We start from the raw sequence: 14,565 nt of genomic DNA on the forward strand, positions 1-14,565 counted from the left end.
GAGGTTCTCAGGGGAGAATCTGTGCCCTTGCCTTTTTCATTTTCTAGGGGTCACTGGCATTCTTCAGTTCATGTCCCCTTCCTCCGTCTTCAAGGTTCAAATCCAGTTTCTGCTTCTGTCATGCACAGCCTTCTCTTCCATCATCAAATCTTCTGCCTCTCTCTAATAAGGACACTAAATCATTACATTTAGGGCTGACCTTGGCAACCTGGTATAGCTTCTCATCTCAAGATCCCTAATTTAATCACATCTGGAATTTTCCCTTTTGCCGTCTAAGGTAAGAGTTATAGGTCCCAGGGATTAGGACCTGAGTATCTTTGGGGCAATTATTCAGGATACCACACAAAGCTTTTGAGATGGTTTGAAAAGCAAAAGGGCAACAATTGTCTTAGGCCATCTTGCACTGCTCTAAAGGAATACTCGAGGCTGGATAATTTATAAAGCAAAGTTCGTTTGGCTCATGGTTCTGCAGACTATACCAGAAGCATAGTGCCAGCATCTGCTTCTGGTGAGGGCTTCAGGAAACTCCCACTGCTGGTGGAAGGTGAAGGGGAGCAGGCTTCAATGGTGAGAGAAGAGGAAAGAGAAAGAGGGCAAGGGGGCTCAGCTCTGCAACAACCAGCTCTTGTATGAACAAATCAAGCAAGAATTCACTCATCACCATGGGGAGGACACCAAGCCATTCAAGAAGGATCCACCCCCATGACACAAACACCTCCCACTAGGCCTCACCTCCAACCTTGGGGATCACATTTCAAAACATGAAATGTGGAGAGGACAAACATCCAAACTATATCAACTGTGAAGCCGACTGAATCCGTAGATCTTCCACTTGGCCCTGGGGTAGGGGGCACCCTTCCGGGGGGTAGCTGCGGATAGAACCTCTGTGGTGACCCCCAGCAAGGCTGTCTCCCTTCAGCCGTGTTGCCAATGCCCAACAGACAGTGATACAAAGCAGTAATCATGTAATGATCACTTTCATGTAATCAACCAATGATTACATGAGTTGATTCCAAGAGACATGTCATGGAATCAACCAATCTATTAACAACCATAGTTTCGGTGTCTGTGTCCTGTGGGTGGCAATTCAGACCTGGGGCCCTGCAGATTCTCTGAGTAGGAGATTCAGTCAACAAATATTTATTGAGGTCCTACTATGTGTCCGGCACTGTTCCAGGCACTTGGGATAGATACATCAGTGAACAAAGCACACAGAGATCCCTGCCTTCATGGCGCTAAAGTTCCATCGGTAGAGACAGACAGTAAAGACTCAATTGAAGTCAAAAGAAGTTAATTGTGTAGAATGTTAGGTGGTAATGGGGCTATGGAAAAATAGAAAAAGCAGGGCAGGGGAAGAGAGATCAGGCATGCGAGGGTGGGATGGGGCAGATGAAGGTATTACATGGAGTTGCCACGGGAGGCCTCACTGAGCAGGGGAGATTTATGTAGACTTGAAGGAAGAGGGAGTATTCGCCAAGTGGACATGCAGAGGGAGGGAGCTCCCGTCAGAGGGGAGAGCTGGGGCATAGGCTGTAAGGCAGAGCATGCCTGGTCTGTGCAAGAAACAGAAGGAAGGCCATGAGGTTGAAGTGGACAGACTGATGGAGAAAGTCACAGCAGGCCAGGTGTGGTGGCTCATGCCTGTAATCCCAGCACTTTGGGAGGCCGAGGCAGGTGGATCACTTGAGGTCAGGAGTTCAAGACTAGTCTGACCAACATGGTGAAACCCTATCTCTATTACAAATGCAAAAATTAGCCAGGCATGGTGACAGGCACCTGTAATCCCAGCTACTAGGGAGGCTGAGGTGGGAGAATTGCTTGAACCCAGGAGGTGGGGGCTGCGGTGAGCCAAGATTGCATGACTACACTCCAGCCTGGGCGATACTCCTGGGCAACTTGCCTGGGGGGGGGTGGGTGGCGGGGGCGGGGAAAGAAAGTCACATCAGGGGAGGACAAAGAGGTAACAGGGGCCAGATGAGCTATGAGGGCCTCTGTGAAGCTAACCAGGCCAAACCTGAAAAGAGAAAAGAAGACAAAGTACATTAGGGCTGCAAGCACTCTGGTATGAGACGCTCGAAAATCCTCCAAACTGGGAGCTAGTTCCTGTGCTGGGAGCTGTGTGACCTTGCTCGAGTCACCTATCACTACAGAGATTCACTTTCCTCACTTATCAATTATGCAGCTTGCACCAGATTCATTCACTCGTCCACCCATTCCACAGGCTCCTTAGCACCTCTGAGGCCCCATGCACATGTACCAGCACTGCGGACACTCAGAGGAGTCTCTGCCCTCCCTGTCCAGAGTCCTGCCAGCTCCAACACTTGGTGCTGAAAGAACTGAGGGGTTTGTGCCTAGAGAAGAGAAGGTGTTATAGCGTAAGGACTTTCACATCCAAAAGAAATTAGTCCCAAAGGATAGGACTGGATGGGTGGAAGTTTTAGGGAAACAGTTTTGGAGGTCAATGTAGAAAAGAGTTCTCCAAAAATGAAATGGGCTATCCTGAGAGGTCTCATCCCTGGAGGTCTGCAAAGGCTGAAAGATCTTTTGCTGGGATGTCATTGAGGTTTGTGTGCTGGAAAGAGCCTGGACTAGATAGTTTTTAAGGCCCAAGGGAGTTTTTTCTGCTATCTCTATCTCTGGAGGACTAGGATACCAAAGCAGGCTTGTGTCCATTGGGATGTGTTGAGGGTCTTGCTTTCGGCTGGGAGTTGCCCTCCCACAAATGCTGAGGTGATTGAGACAGTGGCCCCGGGGAAGGAGGACAACGTGACCTCCTCAATGGGTCTTGCCTCTTCACAGAGTAGTGTGGACAGAATTCTTATAAGGTGAGGTGTCCCCTCAGGGGAATATGGATGTGGCACCTCACTGCCTCCACCCTTTCTCCCATGCCTGCCCTCTCCTCATTGTCTCATCTCTCTGTCTACTCATTCAGGGCTACAGGCTCCGTGTCCCAGAGCATTTGCTTTCTCTAGGTAACGGCAGCTTGGGGGCCCAAATGTTCCCCATGGCCAGTGAGTTCCATTATGTTCCACTGCTCGAGACAGCAGCAGACCCAGAGTCCAGGCAGCAGTGGGACAAGGACTGTCCGCTGAGCGCATTCCCAGAAATAGAGGAGGTAGCCAAGGATTCCAGCTCCAGGACTGGTGGCATCCTTCCCCCTCAGTTGACTGGCCTCTGAGGGAGCAGAGAGAGCCCCGGAGCACAGGTGCATTTTGCCAGATCCCCTTATTTATCTGCTAATACCACTCATTCATTCAACAAATATTTATTGAGCATCTACTATGTGACAGACACTCTTCCAGGTTCTGAGATTGGAACCAACAAAACAGATAAAAATCTCTGCCTTGTAGAGCTTACATTCTAGTGGAGGTGGGGACAGAGAGAGATAATAAACCAGAAAAATAAGCAATACATATATGTGGTATGTTAGATGTTGACAAGTGCTATGGAGAAGGTCTCTAGAGAGTACTGGGGGTATAATTTCATCTATAAAATAGAGTGGAGGATGGAGAAGGTCTCGCTGAGAAGTTGGCCTTTGAGGAAGATGATGGTCACTTGGGTCACACTTGAGCTACTGCTTTCCAGTCCTCTCTCCAGGCTCTGCCCGTGGGCCACGGAGACAGGCTGCTTAGAATAATCCCTCTCATGTTGTATTGCTGTATTTAACTCTTTTAGACTGCTCATGACCTATTCATTTATTTATTAATCCTCTCAATCTCTTCTATTTGTAAGTAAAAGGGACATATGGTTTGTTAGGGGTTATATAGTTTGATAGTTTGTTGAGTATATGCTACATATGCTGAGTACTTTATCTACAACAACTCATTTAATCTTCACAGCAACCTATGAGGATAAATATGGCCATGCCCCATTTATTTATTTGCTCATTCATTCATTCACTCATTCATTCATTTATTTGAGGCAGGGTCTTGCTCTGTCACCCAGGCTAGAGTGCAGTGGTGCTACTACAGCTTTGAACTCTTGGGCTCAAGGGATTCTCCTGCTTTAGCCTCTTGTGTAGCTAGAATTACAGGTGCATGCCACCATGCCTGGCTCATTTTTTTCTTCATAGAGGTGAGGTCTTGCCATGTTGACCAGGCTGGTCTCAAACTCCTGGACTCAAGCAATCCTCCTGCCTCACCCTCCCAAAGTGCTGGGATTGCAGGCGTGAGCTACCGTGCCCGGCCTATGCCCAATTTAGACATGAGAAAACTGAGGTTGGAGCTAGGCGCAGGGGTTCATGCCTGTAATCCCAACACTTTGGGAAACTGAGGTGGGCGGATCACTTGAGGCCAGGAGTTCGAGACCATGCCTGGTCAACATGGTGAAACCCCTTCTCTACTAAAAATACAAAATTAGCCTGGCATGGTGGCATATGCCTGTAATCCCAGCTACTCGAGAGGCTGAGGCAAGAGAATCGCTTGAACCCAGGAGGCAGAGTTTGCAGTGAGCCAAGATGGCTTCACTGCACTCCAGTCTAAGCTACAGAGTAAGACTCCATCTAAGAAAGAAATAAAGAAATGAAGGAAGGAAGGAAGGAAGGAAGGAAGGAAGGAAGGAAGGAAGGAAGAAAAGAAAACTGGTGTTGGGTTTGGACACTTGGTGTTGGGTTCTGTACCAGGCTTGGTCATACATAGCTGAGAGACCTTGGACAATTCCTTTCTTATTTATTATTGCTACTTGCTGTATTGTTAGTTATTGCTATAGACTGAATGACTGTGTTCCCCCAGCATTCACATGTTAAAACCTAACCCCCAGTGTAATGGTATTAGGAGGTGAGGTCTTTGGGAGGTGATTAGTGCCCTTATAAAGAGATTCCAGAGAGCTGGTAGCACCGTGAATTATCGTTTTTATGATTTCTGTGTAGGGTGAAGAGAGAGTGGATATCAGAATATCTGGGAGAAGGGGCATGCATAATTTGAACCAGGTGATGTTGATATTGCCTTACCCATTCCAGGTTAATAATTACTGAACTATAATATTCCCAAAAAGTCTGGTGAATTCAATACATAGGTGAATTTAGTAGGCAGGGCAATTGTTTCTTTATTCCCATTAGATAGGTGATGAAATTGAGTATATGATTGAGACAGTTTAGTTGGTTTGCCCAAGTTCACATAGTTCGCAATGGAACCAAGACGGGGGCCATGCTCTATTTCATTTTCCCATTGCTTCTTATTAAAAACTCACTTCATTTTTTTAAAAATAAAACACTCATTTTTAAAAATAAAATTTAAAGCATAACAGGGTGGAGAGTGAAAAACGTCTTTCTCCCCACCCTGTCTGCCAGACATACATTCTACCCTGAAAGGCAACAACTGTTACAATTGTTGTATTTTCTTCCTGTTTACATTTTTCCTCAATAGAAAAGGCAGAAGACAGAATCAGATCTTCAGGAATGCTGTCTTAGCTTGGCTTAGGGTTCTGTACCGGGCTTGGTCATACATAGCTGAGAGGCCTTGGGCAAGTCAGTAAATATCTCAGAGTTGTAGTTCCTCGTGTGTAAAATAAGTGTAATGTCACTGATAGGGTTCGGGTATTTGTCCTCCACAACTCTCATGCTGAAATGTGATCCACAGTGTTAGAGGTGGGGCCTAGTGGGAGGTGTTTGGGTCATGGGGGCAAATCTCTCACGAATGACTTGGGCCATGCTCATAGTAATGAGTGAGTTCTTGCTCTATTAGTTCACGAAAGACCTGATTTTTTTTTTTTTTTCAGATGGAGTCTCGCTCTGTCGCCCAGGCTGGAGTGCAGTAGGGTGATCTCAGCTCACTGCAATCACTGCAAGCTCCGCCTCCCGGGTTCATGCCATTCTCCTGCCTCAGCCTCCTGAGTAGCTGGGACTACAGGCGCCTGCCACCACGCCTGGCTAATTTTTATGTATTTTTAGTAGAGATGAGGTTTCACCGTGTTAGCCAGGATGGTCTCGATCTTCTGACTTTGTGATCCGCCCGCCTCGGCCTCCCAAAGTGCTGGGATTACAGGCTTGAGCCACCGCGCCTGGCCCTGATTATTCTTAAAAGCCTGGCATCTCCTCTCTCTCTTGCTCCCTCTCTAGTCATGGGACATGCCTGCTCCCCGCTCCCCTTCCACCATGAGTAGAAGCTCCCTGAAGTCCCTTACCAAAAGCAGATGCTGGCACCATGTTTCTTATACAACTTGCAGAACCATGAACCAAATAAACCTCTTTTCTTTATAAATTTACCAGCCTCAGGTATTTCTTTACAGCAACACAAGGGACTAACACAGTCACCTGCCTCAGAGTGTTAGAATGAGTTCATGTAAGAGAGAACATGCCTGAAAGCACATTGTAAACCATGCATGGCCATGCAAAGATTGGTCAATGTGATTATTCTCTGCTTCTGTTTTTTTTTTTTAATTTCCTCTGGAAGAGCCCATGGATGACCACTATGTTTCCACTGCTTCTCAGACTCTGAAAAGGATGGATCGGAGATGGGACTCATTTCCACAGGATGCAAGGATATGATTCAAAAGTTTACCAAGTGCAATTAAAGTTAGATATTAGAAGGAACTTTGTTTAGAATCCCAAAGGGATTTTTAAGGTCTCTGAAAATTTCTGAGCAAATACTAATAATACATTAAGCCTTTATTTTTCCCAGAAACAGGAAGATGGATTAAGATAGACTTTTTGTTCCCTTCTTTTCTAGAAGTTCTTTAGAATTCAAGTAAGAGAGAAATTTAAACCCAAGCAACTGGCCCCAGGTCCAGTTCTAGGGTGGTCGGATGGGTGAATGGCTACTCGCCAGGAATAGGATGACTTCTCTGGTTCTTTCGTCTTTGAAGTTTATTAACTCTCTTGAGTTAGAGAGAAATCTAAGCCAAATGACCTTCTACCCCCAGGTCTAGCTCTGGGGTGACTAACAGGCTGGTGACCCATCACTAGTCCCATTAAAGCCTAGCTTTTGCTACCAGCTTGCTAATTTTAGATACAATTTCCAGGATAACCTACCCTGAAGAGCACTCTAAAGTTGACTGAGTTGTTTGGGGGACAGATAAAAGCTTCCACCCACAAGTAGTTGAAAAAATTAGAATTTGATGGAAATTTGGGGAAATGAGTAGGGGGAAAGTTTCATTTTCTAGGAAGGAGAGATATTCAAGAGGCTAGAACATTTCCATCTTGAACACCTGTAAGAACTAGGGTGAAACCATCTTTCTGTGTCAGAAAGGAGGGGAAGGGAAGAAATAAGGAAGGATTCTGCCTACTCTGCCATTTCTCATACCTATCATTCCCTGATGGCTTGTATGAAGGATTACCTCCTCCCTTATGAGCATAAGTCCCCAAATCTCCAAAGTTTAGCACCAGGAAGATCTCCAGGCAGACAGAGCAGGAACCAAGCAGCACCATGCAGTTCTTTGGGTCTCGCCTTACTCTGGCGCTTCTCTCTCTCATACAGGTGTTGCTGCCACCACATTGGCCTAACCAGGAACAAAGACCCCTTCCTTCTCTTCCACTCAATGTGGAGCATGATGGTTGGAAATTCCAGAATGAATACACTAACAGAAGAGACAGAGGCAGTAAGCAAAAGGGGTATGTGAAGACTGAACTATGAACTTGTAACGCCCAGGGGTCTCAGTTCTTCTAGACCTGTGCAATTTTCCTGAAATAGCTTTATAGGGTCTTAAAAGTACAGTGCCACTTCAGAGGCCCACTTGGGTTTTTAAATTCCTTCTTCTTCTTCTTCTTTTTTTTGAGACAGGGTTTCTCTCTATCACCCAGGCTGGAGTACAATGGTATGATCTCAGCTCACTGTAACCTTGGCCTCCAGGGTTCAAGCAATTCTTGTGCTTCAGCCTACTGAATAGCTGGGATTATAGGTGAGCACTACCACACCTCGCTAATTTTTGTATTTTTAGTAGAGACGGGGTCTCACCATGTTGCCCAGGCTTGTCTCAAGCTCCTGACCTCAAGTGATCCACCGGCCTTGGCCTTCAAAAGTGCTGGGATCACAGGTATGAGCCACCGCACCCAGCCAGGTTTCATAATTCCTATTCCTTGCTTGTACCCGTGTAGAAGATGGCAATACACACACCCAACCAATAGGAACGACCTCCCATTCATCTGACCTTTTGAGGCCAAAATTGAGAATAAAAAGTTTCACTGTGCCACTACTTAAAATTTCCAACCTGTCCAGTTGGAGATCTAGAAAAGACCTCTTCCCCTCTTCTAGATGATGGGGGCAGGAGACAAAAAATAACCCCACCTTTCAGATGAAGCCAAACCTCATGCACTCAGACATAACATAACAATAATACACTCCCCAAACTCTAGCATCCCTTCCATACCATCAGGAGCACTGCAGACAGCTCACTGCAACCTCAAACTGCCTGGGCTCAGGTGATCCTCCCACCTCAGCCTCCCGTGTAGCTGGGACTATAGGCATGCGCCAGCATGCTGGGCTAATTTTTCTAGTTTTTGTAGAGGTGGGGGTCTCACCATGTTGCCCAGGTTGGTCTCAACTCCTGGGCTCAAGTGATCCACTCACCTTGGCCTCCCAAAGTGCTGGGATTACAGGTATGAGCCACTGTGCCTGGCCACTTTACCTCAATTTTTTCATCTGCAATATGCGAGTAATGACAATATCTTCTTCATAGGAAATAAAGATTAAATAAGATAAAGAGCTGAGCACAGTGCTGGGCACATAGTATATGCTCGATGAATAGAGGCTACTGTTGGCGGAGTGGTGCAGAACAGGGCCATTCCAAGGACCCAGGGCCTTGGTGGAGGAAAGCTCTGAGTCATACATGATTGGACAGTAGGGTAAAGAAGACCAGGAAGGAAGGTGCTCTCCTATGTCTGTTGAAGACACTGCTGTGCCTCTCTCCTTCCTATCATGCCCACTGCTGCCTCTTCAGGCAGGCGAACTAGGAAACCTGAGTCAAGCATTTTGCCATCCTGCTGGCTTCCACTCCCTCCATGAGTAGACAGCCCCTGAATCTTCCAGCCTCCATACCAGGGTGCGTCAAGTCTCTGGAACTGGGTGATAGGAAAGGTGCTCCTTATCTGACCCCTAGCACAGAGAGAGGTAGGCTCTGCAGGGGCACCGTATGAGCAAGTGCCAATCATGGGTGCCCAACCAAAGGGGCGATGAGGGAAGAGGAAGGTAAATCTTCCCTTTAGCACTGTGATGACAAACCTTAAGCCTCCCCCAGCCCTTTTCTAGCAGGTGGGTCCCTAGTGTGGCCAGATGTTACCACAGGTCACAGAGTTGTGGTACGTTTATAGGTTTTAAAAGGTCAGGCTCTTTGGTGGTAAAAGTTTTACAGACTAGTAAAATTTTACTGCAGAAGATGGGAGACACAGCTGTAATAGAAAAGACTGGAGCCAAGAGTCTGGAAGATCTCAGTTCCGTCTGTAACTAGCTGTGGGAATTAAGGCATGCTATGGAGGCTCTCTGGGTTCTGTGTTTTAACCTGGAAAATGGGAGCAAGAAAAGCAATAAGGGGTAGGACAAGGGGCAGCGGCATCCAGCGATAGGTGGGAAGTTGAGGCCCATGTGTGATCACATCCTTCTCTCCGCGGTGCTAGAGCTGCTGGACACAAGGGGAAGGAAGGCTCAGACCTGTGAGTCCTGCAGTCTCGGAGCTTTTCATTACCCAGACTGGATTGCTGCCATCTGTGTGTCTGCCTCCGTTCCTTGGGAGGAGCCTGGCTGTCTGCAGGCAGAGCTCAGGAATCAAATTAGTCCGGCCTCTGCTTTTCCCTCATCCCCATCGGCCAAGGCGAGTTCATCAAGGCCTCACACTAATTCTTATCTTATTTAAAAGGGGCAAAAGTGACTCCACAGTTTCATCTGAGGCAATTTACACCCCGCCACTGGCCACACGGCTCCAGCTTCCCCCTATCTATTGTGCCATCAAATCCATTAATAGGACATTTCTTCAGGGGAAACTTGATTGCCGCTCCATCAGAAAGGCACACAGGCAATACATCTCCATCTGAGGCCATGGCCTGCCCGGCTCCCTCTAATCCTGTTACCCAAGGAGCTAATTATCAAATGCACGCACTGTGCAGAGGACTTCCTCTTTCCTTCCTAACACAATTGGACAGTCCCAGAAGATTACAGGAGCTCAATGCAGAAATGAACTCTTGGGGCCCATGGGACAGGATCTCCCGGATTTCTCAGGACCTCTGGAGGGGTCGTAACACATGCTCATGGCTGGCACCCCACTCCCCTTTTCTAGAGTACTACGGTGGGGAGGGGTGAGCCACACCCAGGCCACCCTGGCTTCATAGTTCAGCCACCTCCTACTTCTGCTCCATCCTTCCTCCACCTCCTCCTTCTCTTTCTTTTCTCCTTTCATTTTCCTCTCTTTTTTCTCCCTTTCTTCTTTGCCTTTTCCACCAATCTTCCTTTTCCTCCTCAGTTTCTTTCCTAACTTTCTTCCTATCTGGTCTTCTTTTTCTTCTCGTTCCTGTTATTTTTTGCTTCTCCCCTCCTCTCCTTCTCCAGATCCCCACAACTTGAAAATATTGTTTTACCTTCCATTTTTTTGTGCTCCCTTCCCTCCTGCTTTGGCGCTGTCCTTTCAGAACAGGTTCAGTTTCTAATGCTTCTTCCCAGCTGTCTCCAAATGGTTCGGCTCTGTGGGAGGAATGGGCCCCAGGCCACACCAGCCTAGGTGTGGAGCAAGAGGTAGGGAGGGCCTCGTGGATATACACAAACACCCCAGGTACAAAATGGAGCATTGTGGTAGTGCTTAGGGTGTGTCAGAGGAGCAATTAAGTGTCTATTTGCTCTCCAATGAGGAAATGATTATAATGGCAACCCCAAATGGGTTTGTTACTGCTAAAGGCCACACCCTAGCTTATGGCTGTATGAAGGGACCCCATCAACAAATGGCATAATGCTCTATGCAGATTTCATAATGCACATAAACAGGAGGAGAAAGTCATCTAGAAATTTTCAGATTTCTAAGTGCTAATGGCCACTTAGAGGTAAGAGGGAGCTTAAATACTTTGTTGGCCAGGCACGGTGGCTCATGCCTATAATCCCAGCACTTAGGGAGGCCGAGGCGGGCGAATCGCTTGAGCCCAGGAATTGGAGACCAGCCTGGGCAACATGACAAAACCCTGTCCCTACTAAAAATACAAAAATTAGCCAGGCATCTTAGCACGCCCCTGTAGTCTCAGCTACTTGCGGGGCTGAGTTCTCTTCTCTTCTCTTCTCTTCTCTTCTCTTCTCTTCTCTTCTCTTCTCTTCTCTTCTTTCTTTCTTTCTTTCTTCCTTTCTTTCCTTTTTTCTTTCTTTCTTTCCTACAATTCAGAAAATTCCTCCTTACTGCAGGGTTCCTAGCCTATTCCACACTTAGAGTCAAGTGGAAAATAAATTAAAGGGAAAGAAAGCCAGGGAAGTTGAGGTTGCAGTGAGCTGTGATCATGCTACTGCACTCTAGCCTGGGTGATGGAGTGAGATCCTGTTTCAAAAAAAAAAAAAAAAAAAGAATCTTTGTTGGGCTTGAAGATGCATTTAGGAATCTATAGTGCTCTGCTTGGGCCCCATTCAAGACCTCAGCCTCGTGGCCCAGGAGGCAGCCTGGTTCTTCTTGCCTTGCCTTATCCTGCTGTCACACCTCGAGTCTGAGGCCATTCATTCTGGAATTCTGGAGAGGTCTGGCTCTATAATTCTCTAGAAGTTTGGGGCTCTCTTTCTATTCACTGCCCTCATCTCCATTCTCCCAAGGGAAAGGCTTGGAGCTGATTGTCCATGTATTTCTGGATTGTGCAGTGAAGAAGCACATAACTTAAGAGAAGAGTAGCCCAGGCTCCCTGAACTTGACTGCATGTTGCAGAACCACACCCCGCTAATGGCCCCAGGAAAGGACCCCATAGGTGAATGGTATAATGCTTTACGCAGATTTCATAATGCACAGGAATAAGAACCAAAAGGGACGCAGCCCTGACCAAGATAGTTCTCTTCTCTTCTCTTCTCTCTCTTCTCTTCTCTTCTTTCTTTCTTTCTTCCTTTCTTTCCTTTTTTCTTTCTTTCTTTCCTACAATTCAGAAAATTCCTCCTTACTGCAGGGTTCCTAGCCTATTCCACACTTAGAGTCAAGTGGAAAATAAATTAAAGGGAAAGAAAGCCAGGGAAGTTGAGGTTGCAGTGAGCTGTGATCATGCTACTGCACTCTAGCCTGGGTGATGGAGTGAGATCCTGTTTCAAAAAAAAAAAAAAAAGAATCTTTGTTGGGCTTGAAGATGCATTTAGGAATCTATAGTGCTCTGCTTGGGCCCCATTCAAGACCTCAGCCTCGTGGCCCAGGAGGCAGCCTGGTTCTTCTTGCCTTGCCTTATCCTGCTGTCACACCTCGAGTCTGAGGCCATTCATTCTGGAATTCTGGAGAGGTCTGGCTCTATAAATTCTCTAGAAGTTTGGGGCTCTCTTTCTATTCACTGCCCTCATCTCCATTCTCCCAAGGGAAAGGCTTGGAGCTGATTGTCCATGTATTTCTGGATTGTGCAGTGAAGAAGCACATAACTTAAGAGAAGAGTAGCCCAGGCTCCCTGAACTTGACTGCATGTTGCAGAACCACACCCCGCTAATGGCCCCAGGAAAGGACCCCATAGGTGAATGGTATAATGCTTTACGCAGATTTCATAATGCACAGGAATAAGAACCAAAAGGGACGCAGCCCTGACCAAGATAGTTCTCTTCTCTTCTCTTCTCTCTCTCTTCTCTTCTCTTCTCTTCTCTTCTCTTCTCTTCCCTTCCCTTCCTTCCCTTCCCTTCTTTTCTTTTCTTTTCTTTTCTTTTCTTTTCTTTCTTTTCTTTCTTTCTTCTTTCTTTCCTACAATTCAGAAAATTCCTCCTTACTGCAGGGTTCCTAGCCTATTCCACACTTAGAGTCAAGTGGAAAATAAATTAAAGGGAAAGAAAGCCAGGGAAGTTGAGGTTGCAGTGAGCTGTGATCATGCTACTGCACTCTAGCCTGGGTGATGGAGTGAGATCCTGTTTCAAAAAAAAAAAAGAAAAAAGAATCTTTGTTGGGCTTGAAGATGCATTTAGGAATCTATAGTGCTCTGCTTGGGCCCCATTCAAGACCTCAGCCTCGTGGCCCAGGAGGCAGCCTGGTTCTTCTTGCCTTGCCTTATCCTGCTGTCACACCTCGAGTCTGAGGCCATTCATTCTGGAATTCTGGAGAGGTCTGGCTCTATAAATTCTCTAGAAGTTTGGGGCTCTCTTTCTATTCACTGCCCTCATCTCCATTCTCCCAAGGGAAAGGCTTGGAGCTGATTGTCCATGTATTTCTGGATTGTGCAGTGAAGAAGCACATAACTTAAGAGAAGAGTAGCCCAGGCTCCCTGAACTTGACTGCATGTTGCAGAACCACACCCCGCTAATGGCCCCAGGAAAGGACCCCATAGGTGAATGGTATAATGCTTTACGCAGATTTCATAATGCACAGGAATAAGAACCAAAAGGGACGCAGCCCTGACCAAGATAGTTCTCTTCTCTTCTCTTCTCTTCTCTTCTCTTCTTCTCTTCTCTTCCCTTCCCTTCCCTTCCCTTCCCTTCCCTTCTTTCTTTTCTTTTCTTTTCTTTTCTTTTCTTTTCTTTTCTTTTCTTTTTTCTTTCTTTCTTTCCTTCCTTTTTTCTTTCTTTCTTTCCTACAATTCAGAAAATCCTCCTTACTGCAGGGTTCCCAGCCTATTCCACACTTAGAGTCAAGTGGAAAATAAATTAAAAGGAAAGAAAATGTGTTGTTGTTGACGCTTACCATGGTTGGTACAGGAGCATCTACCAAAATGGTGAGCTAGGGTAGGACTCCTTTACATAGAAATGCACGGTAATTCTTCTTGCGGGCAACTTTAGGGGTACACAGCTGAGGCCTGAGGGATAGGTACTTGTCTGTTTAACTTGCAATGAAAAAAGAAACACTTCTTTCAAGAAAGCCACTTTCATTTAAAAGGAAGGTATTGAAAATGCTTCTGAGGCCAGGTGTGATGGCTCATGCCTCTAGTCCCTTTGGGGGACTACCAAAAATACAAAAATTAGCCAGGCGTGACTTGCATCTGTAGTCCCAGCTCTTCAAGAGGCTGAGATGGGAGGATCAGCTGAGATGGGGGAGGTTGGGGTTGCAGTGAGCAGTGATCACGCCACTGCACTCTAGCCTGGGTGACAGAGTGAGACTTTGTCTCAAAAAAAAAAAAAAAAAAGGAAAGGAAGAAAAATGCTTATGAAATGATATCAAGCAAGAAAAAGAGGAGGATACAAAATTATATGTGTGTGATATTTACTTCGTTGCATACACATTGCAGAAGGAAATTATGGAAGAATATACACCAAAGTGTTAAGAGTGGCTATCTCTGGGTCGTAAGTTTACAGATGATTTTAATTTTTCTTTATATTTTTCTATGAAGTGCATGTATTATTATTATTTTTACTACATGTATTTATTATGTACAGTAAGAATGCATAAAATAAATACATATAGTAAAAGTTTATTTTTATTGTATATTTATTATTTGTTAATATATATTTTACTATTTAAGTATGACTAATTAGATGAGGGCAAAAGGGCAGACCTGTGGTGACCCCAGTTACCCTT

This window comes from Trachypithecus francoisi, unplaced genomic scaffold (assembly GCF_009764315.1).
Source record: "Trachypithecus francoisi isolate TF-2019V2 unplaced genomic scaffold, Tfra_2.0 Lachesis_group8, whole genome shotgun sequence".
Lineage (NCBI taxonomy): Eukaryota > Metazoa > Chordata > Mammalia > Primates > Cercopithecidae > Trachypithecus > Trachypithecus francoisi.